Genomic DNA, 11,617 nt, shown 5'->3' with positions numbered 1-11,617 from the left:
CTGCAGGAAAACACAATGTCAAATCACTCTCTCTGGTCCCTTCTTCTCCCGTTATCGTGCTAGTATCTCTTTATATATATATATATATATATAAATAAAACGTATTAGAGAGTTATAGAGATATAGGGAGTCTGGTGAGATAAATTAGTTTTTTTTTTAAATTTAAATTATTTAACAAACTTTATCACGATCACCCGTTTAAATTAAATCAGAGATAACTATTAAATTATATTAAGTAAATAAATATATGATATAAATATATATATGTATTTTACACGGGTCTTACATTTTGTATGTATGTAGTCACTTTGGAGATGTGATATAATATATGTATATTGCGTTGGGACAGGATATGTTAGATTTAAGGCCCAGTGAGGCCATTGTATTTATTTTTTTTGTATTTCAACAGGTTGTTTAGAGACATTTTCTGCGAAGGTCATGCCGAAATTTTTATAGATTTTTATTATTATTTTGGTATCCATTTGGGTCGTTACACTTCGATATTCTTCTTCATCGCTGGTGCTATTGATTTTGAGACCCGTCGACAACACAAAGCTCACACCGGTGACAGGCGAGCTCCAAGCGTCAGCTACACAGCTTATACCGGCGAGCTCCAAGCATTGAGAACTCCATCACAATCAAAGTGTTCAGAGCTGTGCATCACCATGATCAAAGTGTTCAAAGTGGTGTCGTAGTGCGTGAGGGCCTGGTACATCTCCATTGACGCACCGCCGAGGTAGGTGAAGACGGTGGTTGGTTTGGGGTTGGAAGGGCAATAATGGAACAAATTTTACAATTTGCAGAATCTGAACCTATTTGGAAATATTTTACAAAATAGGACTTCTCTGTCTTTTTGAAAAATTTGTAGAACTTGGTTGTCTTTGGGCCTAAAAAGTAGGACTTAATAGAAATTTTCCCTATATAATATGGGGAAAAATCACATAACCCCCATGTACTATTATTTTCGTCTAAAAAGCCCCCACTAAAATTAAACACCCTCCTGAACTAACAAAACCCGTCAAGTTACCTCCAAATCGGTATAAAATAACAAAACTGCTTTTACTTGTCTTTCATCTCTCTACTTCCACTCTATTCAACACCACCAAATTCTGGTTCTTCATTTACAACACTCTCATTTTATCATCGCCGCGGATTCTGGTGCCTTCTCTTCATCTAAAAATCAAGACCTCTATGAGGAGTATGTGAAGCACAGTCACAGTCCAGAAAGCATCTATTCTTCATTCAAATCCCAGTACTCTAAAATCGTCAATGTGGAGGGAAAAATTCCCCCACCAATAAAAATCAGCTACGTAATTAATGAGTTATTATCCCTCTATTTTTCCAATAGCCCTCCAAAGCCTAATCATAATAAAGCCTGATGAGCACTGAAAAATGCGCGTTTAAACCCCTTAAGCTTGAGTATTCTAGGACCTTTATCTATTTTACTTTCCAGTTTTAGACTAATTTCGTGTTATTGCCCTTTTCAGGTGCTTATCCCAAAAATAAGTCAATTCAGCCAAATAAGAGCATTAAAGAAGTTAACTCAAGCTGAATGGAAGAAAGGAGCAAAGTGAAAGCTAAATGAAACAAAGTGTGGAAATTTAGCATATTCGATCGATCTCAGCATTTCTTTGATCGATCGAAAGTTCATCGATCTAAACAATTCAAGATGGATTTAACCCTTTGTCCTTATCCAAAAGAATCTAACAAGTTCGATCAATCCAACATTTTCCAGATCGATCGAAATGATTCAATCTTATCCACACCTACCACCCACCTACCACTTTTGTCTTCTTCCCAAAAATATCCCAAAATATTTCAGAGATTTGTCTTTATTCAAAAAGACGCTGCCAAAGATGATTGATCTCTGTAGCACTCGATGGATCTCAGCCAAGTTCGATCGATCTCAACACAGTTCGATCGATCGAACTTCCTCAAGTCCCAAAAAAAAAAGTAAATTCTAGCTCATTAAAAGTTGGCTCATGGTGCAATCATTTGAGGGACCTTGATGCACGAATCCAGACCATTGGTGTGACATTTGACCTACCTATATAAGAATTTTTAGCCACTTTTAGGGCATATAGGGATGATATAGAATTCATGTAGGTAGAGATTATTTCATAATATCATTTTCTCATATCTTGGAGAGGAGGCTAGAGATTAGAGAGTTTTACATATTTTTGGGGAGTTCTTCCATTCTTTTAGGGTTTCTATCAAGAAGGAGGTCATTCCTACTATGGAGATAGCCCTTGAGGGTTGGATGACTACTTCAATGAGTGGCTAGACATCTATTTGGGGCTAGAGTAGCCCCTAAGTTTGCTTCCTAGATTTAGTTCTTTGTATATTTTTGGGGATTTATTTGTAACAATGTTTTGATCTTGGATTTATATATATATATATATATATATATATATATATATATATATATCTTGTGGTTTCTACTTAATGTGTATGGATTAATGCTTTCAATTGATTATCTACTTCTAATGATATGTCTATGTATGCTAGAATGGATGATTCATGTTCTTTTCTCTAGATTTAGTGGAATTTATGCATGTTTATGTGTATGGATGAAGTTAATCTAGAGATGGTCAAAACATAGAGCTTAATTGAACACTCTTGCAATTTATTTGATGATTCACACTTGTTTCTTGAAGGATTGTACTACATCTTTAGCTTACTTAGTTTAATTTCATGTCTTTAGTGTAGATGTAGTGTAGTTGCTTTAAATTCATAGATAGGTGGACAATCTATTTTTGTTCCTTAGTATTCCATACTTATGAATGCATTAGGTGTATGTTTCTAGATAGTTGTTTGTGCATAAGTTGTGGTTTCATTGAATGGATCTTGGTCTTATTTGATAGGTTGTGCTTTCCATTTGATTTGGCTTGACAATCTATGCTTATTTTCCATCCATGCCTAGTTTCAATGAATGTCACGCACACACACACAAGTTACAAGTTAATCTCCCTATTAATATACAATTGCTTGTATTTAGTGAAGTCAAGCTTAGTGGTGAGCTCTAGTACCCCAAGTCCTCCCCTCTATATCTTTCTCTAGTTTATTAATCATTGAATTTTGTTTACTTTAATTTCATTTGCATAATATCTTAATCAATCAATCCAACCAACCTTTGATCACTCGACCTACTAACCCTATATATTGTTTCCATTGCAAAGGCACCCACAATCCCTTTGGACGATCCCTATTCACCCTAGCTATATTTTTAGTTAGAGGTAGTAGTGGTGTTGGCCTAAGGATTTAATCTAAAGGTCAATCTTATATTTTGATGATTACAAACCATTAATGATGTTTATGTACTAATATTTTCCTTGAGTGCTATATAGTTGATCAATTAATTCAATCCTCAATATTGAGCCAGAAGCATTCCAAGTACTCAAGCAATGGATTCAAGAAAGCATTGAAGTTGCAAGAATTCAAAGATTATTCAAGTACTCCATCAAAGGCTAACCGATAATGGTCAAAGATTGAAGAAAAGGGTAGATTAGATGGTGAGAGCTTAAGATTTAATGTCAAAGTTAATTTGAATATATTTGAAGCTCAAAATTCAATCCATGCATTGCATTCCCATTTTATTTCTCAAAGAAAATAAAATCAGCTCATGATCACATTCACAGGACTTAAAGAATTTCATATTAAGTATCATAATGTGAGATGGAGAAGGCTCCATAAAACAAAGAGAAGGCTCTTTTCTCTTATTCAGTAAGCTCTGAGAAGATTCTTTTCTTTAACTCCAGTAAGTCTTTGAGAAGTATTTAAGAAAAAGAGAGGGCTCAATCAAAAGAAAGAGAGGGCTCTTTTTGTTCCAAGAAAGCTACGAAAATGGATCTTCAAAATAAAGAGCAGGCTCACGTTTTTATTGAGCAGGCTCTTTCCAAGGAAAATGAACAAAGAGCAGGCTCTTTGGTTTTCAAGAGACGGCTCTCTTTAGGGTTTTGAACTGTAACGTAAACATTTTCATTAAATGTTCTCAACAACCTCTAACAGCTATATTGAACTCTGTTTATTCTATAAATACTGAGGTTGGTCTTCAAACTAAACGATCTTTTTTTTAACAGAGAACATTCTATCATTCCTTGAAAAGCATAAAAGAAGTTTTCTGAGCTTTCATTCCCTCTCTGTTATTTCATATCACTGTAGTAATTCTGAGCTTCACGTATATTCATCTTTTCTATAGTTGTGAGCTAAACTCTGTAATCTATCTTTGAGAGATTCTTGTACACTTGTTTCTTCAAATTTCAAAGCTATTGTAAAGGGTTGGTGTAACCCAAAAGAAAGCCTAGGAGAAGGGTGTTCTCCTAGCAAAGAAGAGAAGCAAGATCTTGTTTCAAAAGTGAAGGTTTGCTCTCCACCATTAAAGAGAAGCTCTAGTGAATTTGGGAAGTCTCAAGGGGGATCTTGAGCCGAGGAGTAGGAGTTTCCGAACCTCACTAAATCACCGAGTCATTGTTTGCAATCTCTTATCTCTATCTCTCTTATTTTTGTGCTTTATTTTGCTTGAATATTTCAATAAACTGATATTCAACAGTTTGGTAGAAATATAATTTTTAAATTGAAAAAATTGCTCCTTGACTCTATTCACCCCCCCCCCCTCTAGAGTCAATTAGTGACTAACAAGTGGCTTTTATAAATTTAAAACTTTGGCCACATTGCACACTTACACTCTTAGTTCATCTCTTTGTAAACTTTTAGTGAACCGCGGTTTAAACCACCAAGTTTTTGGCGCCAAGTACTCTTTTGATCGTGTCTTTTCTTTATTTTCTTTTTAGTTACTTATTATGTTTGTTCTTAATTGACTAAGTGCATTGAGTGAAGGAAGTTGAGCAAAGGAGAATTCAAAGCAAGGAGTTAAGTAAGGCAAAAGGACTAAAAATCTAAAAAATTGCAAAGCAAAGCAAGGCTAGAAAGTTGAAAGTTAAATTGAAGTTGCTTAAGGACCTTTTGTGAGATCTTTCTAACTCAAGCTCTAGTTAAATTGTCGGCTCGCGTAGAGGCTTGTTTTTACATTCTTAGATAGATCGTGAACCCGCGTGGAGGTAATTTACTTTTCTTTGCATGTTGTTCAAGCATGGGAGTATGGGATCATTGTATGTGGAGATTTGTTGATTGATTTGTTGCGGGGGCGAAGTGATTGTTTTAATTTTTCAACCCTTCATCATAGAAAATCTAGAGGGTCATTTTAGTTATTTAGACCCGAATTTCATGGAACATCCGCCTTTCAACCAATTTCCTCCCGGAGTTCAAGCTCCAATTCCTCCGATGATCCTTCGTGATCATTACAATCTTCATGAATATCATGCACCATCTTGCATCTTGCTTCCTAACTTTGGGGCAAACCATTATGAAACCAAACCCGAGACAATTCAAATGTGTCCACTTTTCTATGGCTTAAATGATGAGGAACCTTATAAACATCTTGATGAATTTCTTGAGATATGTTCCACCGTGAAATACATGAATGTCCCGGAAGAAGTTCTTAGGTTTCTTCTCTGTAATCTATCTTTGAGAGATTCTTGTACACTTGTTTCTTCAAATTTCAAAGCTATTGTAAAGGGTTGGTGTAACCCAAAAGAAAGCCTAGGAGAAGGGTGTTCTCCTAGCAAAGAAGAGAAGCAAGATCTTGTTTCAAAAGTGAAGGTTTGCTCTCCACCATTAAGGAGAAGCTCTAGTGAATTTGGGAAGTCTCAAGGGGGATCTTGAGCTGAGGAGTAGGAGTTTCCGAACCTCGCTAAATCACCGAGTCATTGTTTGCATTCTCTTATCTCTATCTCTCTTATTTTTGTGCTTTATTTTGCTTGAATATTTCAATAAACTGATATTCAACAGTTTGGTAGAAATAATTTTTAAATTGAAAAAATTGCTCCTTGGCTCTATTCACCCCCCCTCTAGAGTCAATTAGTGACTAACAATTGGTATCAGAGCCTAATCTCTAGAAAAAGACTAATCATCTTAGAGAACGATCATGGCCAATGCACTTTTCCATCAAGAAGGTCAATCTAACAATAGACCCCCTTGGTTTGATGGAAGTGACTACAACTATTGGAAAATCAAAATGAGAGCATTCTTAAGAGGCATAGATGTAGATGTTTGGAAAGCCATAGAAAAAGGAGACCATGTTCCAACCAAGATAGTAGAAGGTGAAAATGTTCGAACACCCGATATTGAATGGACCCTCAATGACCGTAGGCTTGTACAATGTAATGTCAAGGCTATCACTAATCTCTATTGTGCCTTAAGCAAAGACGAATTCAATAGAATTTCGGATTGCGAAACGGCCAAAGAAATTTGGGATAAACTTGAAGTTACCTATATAGGCACTAGTCATGTTAAAGAATCCAAAATGAATATGCTTGTCCATAAATATGAACTTTTTACCATGAACAACAAAGAAACTATTAGTGAAATGTACTCTCGTTTTACTAACATTGTTAATCCCTTGAAAGCTCTTGGAAGAAAATATACATCATCCGACAATGTAAGAAAAATCCTTAGATCTTTGCCAAAGAATTGGGAAGCTAAGAAGACCGCCATCCAAGAAGCCAAAGATCTTAACACACTTCCCATTGACGAACTTATTGGTTCATTAATGGCTTACGAGCTAGAAATGAATGATAGAGATGAAGAAACTCAAAAGAAGGATATAGCTCTACAAGCTACTACCAAAGAAGTTACAATTGATAAAGTTCCTCATAATGAAGAAGAAGAAGAAGTTGCTCTCATTACCAAAACCGTAAGAAGAATTCTTCAAATGAAGAAGTTCCAAAAGAGCAACCACTTCAAAAGAAATGGGTCGTCTAGTGAGCAAGGAAAAAGAGAAGCACCTACTTGCTTCCATTGTGGAAAACTGGGGCACTTCAAGTCCGATTGCTATGCCTACAAAAATGAAAAGGAAAGGAAAAAGAAAGGCAAAGCCATGTAAGCTACATGGGAGGATGATGATTCAAATGGATCCGAAAGTGACGATGAACTAAATGAATTGGTTAATCTTTGTCTCATGGCCGATGAAGATGAGGTAAATTCTAATCATAACTCATTTGATTTGGAAACTACTTATGATGAATTGGTTGATGCACACAACTATTTGCTAGATGCTTTTAGAGAATTGCATGATGAATTAGGCAAAATGGTTCAAAAATGTGCTACTCTCAAGAGGGAAATGTATATCATCTCTCAAAACCTTGAAAAATCTCAACTTGAAAATGAAGCTTTGAAAAAGGAAAAAGAATTAGCTAAAGAATCGGTTCAATTGATTTAATTTCTGAAAATAAATCATTGAAAGTTATAATTGAATATCAAATTGAAACTTTAGCTAAATTCACAAAAGGTAGAGAGAATTTGGGTCTCATACTTGGAAAGCAAAGAAATGCTTATGCCAAGGATGGACTTGGTTTTGATCCTCACAACAAAGATTCTTGTTTATTGAAAAAAAGAATACCTTTGAACAATTACTTTGTTAAAAATTCCTCTTTTAGTCCACAATGTAACTATTGTAAAAAAACAGGACATAAGATCAATCATTGTCCTATTAGGCCATGTAGGACAAAAGAAGTTTGGGTTATTAAAGGGACTTATACACCTCTTCTTAACTCTCATGGACCCAAGAGAATGTGGGTACCAAAAGAAAATTATTCAAATTCCTTTTGTAGGTTTGCTTGAAGTCTCCATATTCATCCAAAGACAAATGGTTCCTTGATAGCGGATGCTCAAGGCATATGACGGGAGATCAATCAAAATTTCGCTCCATCAAACCTCATAAAGGAGGAAGCGTCACATTCGGCGACAACTCAAAAGGCAAGGTCATTGGCATTGGAACTATTGGTATCTCCTCCTCCTTATCTATTGATGATGTGTTGCTTGTTAAAGGCTTAAAGCATAATCTGTTTAGTATTAGCCAATTATGTGATAAAGGATATGATGTTTTGTTTAAATCGGACAAGTGCATTGTCAAAAAGGATAATGTAGAAGTTTTCCATGCTCTAAGAAATGGTAATGTATATACTTTGCTTTTATGTGAATTACATGATCAAGATGTCAAATGTCTTGTATCCTCAAATGAAAATAGTTGGTTGTGGCATAGAAGGTTGGGTCATGCTAGTATGGATTTGATTTCAAAACTATCTAAGAATGAATTGGTCAAAGGCCCCCCAAAGACTAATTTTTCTAAAGATAAAACATGTAGCGCATGCCAAATAGGCAAGCAAATCAAGTCATCATTTAAAAGGAAAAAGGATATAACGACCTCAAGACCACTTGAATTAATTCACATGGACTTATTCGGTCCGGAGAGAATTGCTAGTCTTGGTGGAAAACTCTATGCATTTGTCATTGTGGATGACTTCTCTAGATTCACTTGGGTATTTTTCCTTACACACAAGAATGAGGTTCTACAATCTTCGCTAAATTTTGTAAGAGAGTTGAAAATGAAAAAGAATGTAAAATTAAGTCCATTGGAAGTGATAGAGGTAGAGAGTTCGACAACCAAGATGTGGAAAGATTTTGTGATGACAATGGATACAATCATAATCTTTCAGCTCCTAGGACTCCCCAACAAAATGGAGTTGTTGAAAGAAAAAATAGGTCTCTCCAAGAAATAGCTAGGACTATGTTAAATGAACATAATTCTCCTAGATCTCTATGGGCCGAAGCCGTTAGCACCTCATGCTATGTTATAAATAGAGTCATTATTAGAAAACTCCTTAATAAGACTCCTTATGATCTTTGGAACAAAAGAAAGCCAAACATTGGATACGTTAAAGTCTTTGGGTGTAAATGCTTCGTGTTAAATGACAAAGATAATCTAGGAAAATTTAAACCTAAATCGGATGAAAGTATTTTTCTAGGATATTCTTCTCGTAGCAAAGCATTTAGAGTGTTTAACAAAAGAACACGAGTGGTTGTGGAATCAATACATGTTGTATTCGATGAATCACCATTACCCCCTCTTAGACGTTCATTAGATGATAATGAAGATGTGATTGAGATTGAAAAGAATATTGAAAATCTTGATTTAAATGGTTCTTCTCTTGAAGATAGCTCCAAAGATGTTCTAAAAGAAAGTCTCTCTCATAAAGACACTCTTCCTAAGGCTTGGAAGCAAGTGCCTAATCATCCGATAAATCAAATCATTGGTGATCCATCTAAAGGAATAAGCACTAGGTCTCAAACGAGCAACATCTGCAATTATGTGGCTTTTGTTTCCCAACTTGAACCAAAAAATATTCATGAAGCCGAAAATGATGAATCTTGGCTTTTGGCCATGCAAGAAGAACTTAACCAATTTGAAAGGAATAAAGTCTGGCATTTGGTTCCAAAGCCTAAAGATAAAACTATCATTGGTATAAAATGGGTATTTAGGAACAAAAAGGATGAATCGGGAATAATTATGAGAAACAAGGCACGGCTTGTTGCTCAAGGCTATAATCAAGAAGAAGGAATTGATTTTGAGGAGACCTTTGCCCTCGTAGCTAGACTTGAAGCTATAAGAATGCTCCTTGCTTTTGCATCCCACAAACACTTTAAGTTGTACCAAATGGAGGTAAAAAGTGCTTTCTTAAATGGATTCATTGAAGAAGAAGTATATGTAGAACAACCGCCGGGCTTTGAAAGCTACATTTATCTAAACCATGTTTATAAATTATCAAAAGCTTTGTATGGTTTGAAACAAGCTCTAAGAGCTTGGTATGAAAGATTAAGTGGTTTCTTACTTGCTAATGGTTGTGTTAGAGGAAAAATTGACAATACTCTTTTCACTAAAACCATTGATAGCAACCTGTTGGTTATTCAAATTTACGTTGATGATATTATCTTTAGATCAACCAATAGTGTACTATGTGAAAAATTTGCTTCTAGCATGCAAAATGAATTCGAAATGAGCATGATGGGTGAACTTACTTTCTTCTTAGGATTGCAAATCAAACAAACACTTGATGGCATTTTTGTTTGCCAATCCAAGTATGTTAAAGATTTGCTAAAGAAATTTGGCTTGGAGGAAGTCAAACATGCCAATACTCCAATGAGCTCATCCTTGAAACTTGACAAAGATGAAAAGGGGCACTAATGTAGATATTAAAAAATACAGGGGTATGATTGGTAGTCTTTTATACTTAACCGCAAGTAGACCGGACATCATGTTTAGTGTATGCTTATGCGCTCGTTTTCAATCTTGCCCTAAAGAATCTCATCTATGTGCCGTTAAACGCATCTTTCGCTATTTAAGTTTTACTACATTCTTAGGGCTTTGGTGTCCTAGGCATACATCACTTGAGCTTGTCGGTTACTCTGACGCTGATTTTGGAGGATGCAAAGTTGATAGAAAAAGTACTAACGAAACTTGTCATTTCTTAGGACAATCATTAGTATCTTGGTCTTGCAAGAAACAAAATTCCGTAGCTCTATCAACGGCAGAAGCTGAATATATTACAGCCGGTAGCTGTTGCGCTCAAACGCTTTACATTAAACAACAGCTTGAGGATTTTGGACTTTACTTTGATCATGTTCCTATTATGTGTGATAACACAAGTGTAATATGTATCTCAAAAAATCCTATTCAGCATTCAAGGACAAAGCATATAGAAATTAGGTACCATTTTCTTAGGGATCATGTCTCAAAAGGAGACATTGAGCTTGTATTCATTAATACTGAAAAACAACTAGCAGATATTTTCACAAAACCACTCCAAGAGGACAGATTTTGCTTGCTCAGAAAAGAAATAGGTATGTCTGCAGAAGAAGAAATATTAAAGTAGCTCTAGCAGCTAAAGAGCCAGCTCCATTCAGAAAAAGAGCTGTCTCCACACAAAGCAGAGCAGGCTTCACAAATGATTTCAAAGTGCATACTCTCGGGATCTCTATGTTTTCAAGAAAGAGCAGTCTCTACAAACTAAGAGAGCAGGCTCTATAAAAACAAGAGACGGCTCCTAACCTAAACCATAATCTGCATACACTTTTGTTGCTCTCAAGATCTTATGCAGATTTCAGAAAGAGCAGTCTCCAATTCTACAATGAGTCGGCTCACACACACTCTTTTAAACACTCAACTCTCGGGATCTCATGCAGGTTGTAAAGAGACGGCTCCAATTTTGCTTGAGCCGGCTCAATACACATAAATAGAGTCGTCTCTCTTCAGAAGGAGGAGCCTGCTCAATTGATGAATTTCATCTCATTGCTCTCGGCATCTCACATCTGCACTTGGATGCAGGGCCAAAGAATGAAAGAGCCGGCTCCATGAAATAGAAGAGCCGGCTCCAAGAAACATCATTGAGCCGGCTCTATGAACTAGTGAGCCGGCTCCAAGAACCTTCATTGAGCCGGCTCTATGAACTAGTGAGCCGGCTCAATCAATGAAACCCACAGATTCTCGGTTTCATTTTTAAGTGCACAGTAGGCTTTCATATTCCATCTCGGCACCTTCCCTTCAGCACACTGACTCCATTCTAGACATAACAGAGGCTTATTCCAGAGCACTCTCTCGGCTAGGGTTGAAATATTTCATCCATTGGGCATCTTCACAGGTAACTCCCTTCCTCAAATTCCATCTCAAAGTTATGAGTTCTTGCATTTTAGTTGATCTATTTTCAATAAATTTCAGAGTTCATTG

This window comes from Cornus florida, unplaced genomic scaffold, assembly GCF_030987335.1.
Source record: "Cornus florida cultivar Cherokee Brave unplaced genomic scaffold, ASM3098733v1 CherokeeBrave_3.0.0_Hap2_Chr05, whole genome shotgun sequence".
In the NCBI taxonomy this organism is placed as follows: Eukaryota; Viridiplantae; Streptophyta; class Magnoliopsida; order Cornales; family Cornaceae; genus Cornus; species Cornus florida.
Note: the sequence above shows the minus strand (reverse complement) of the source record.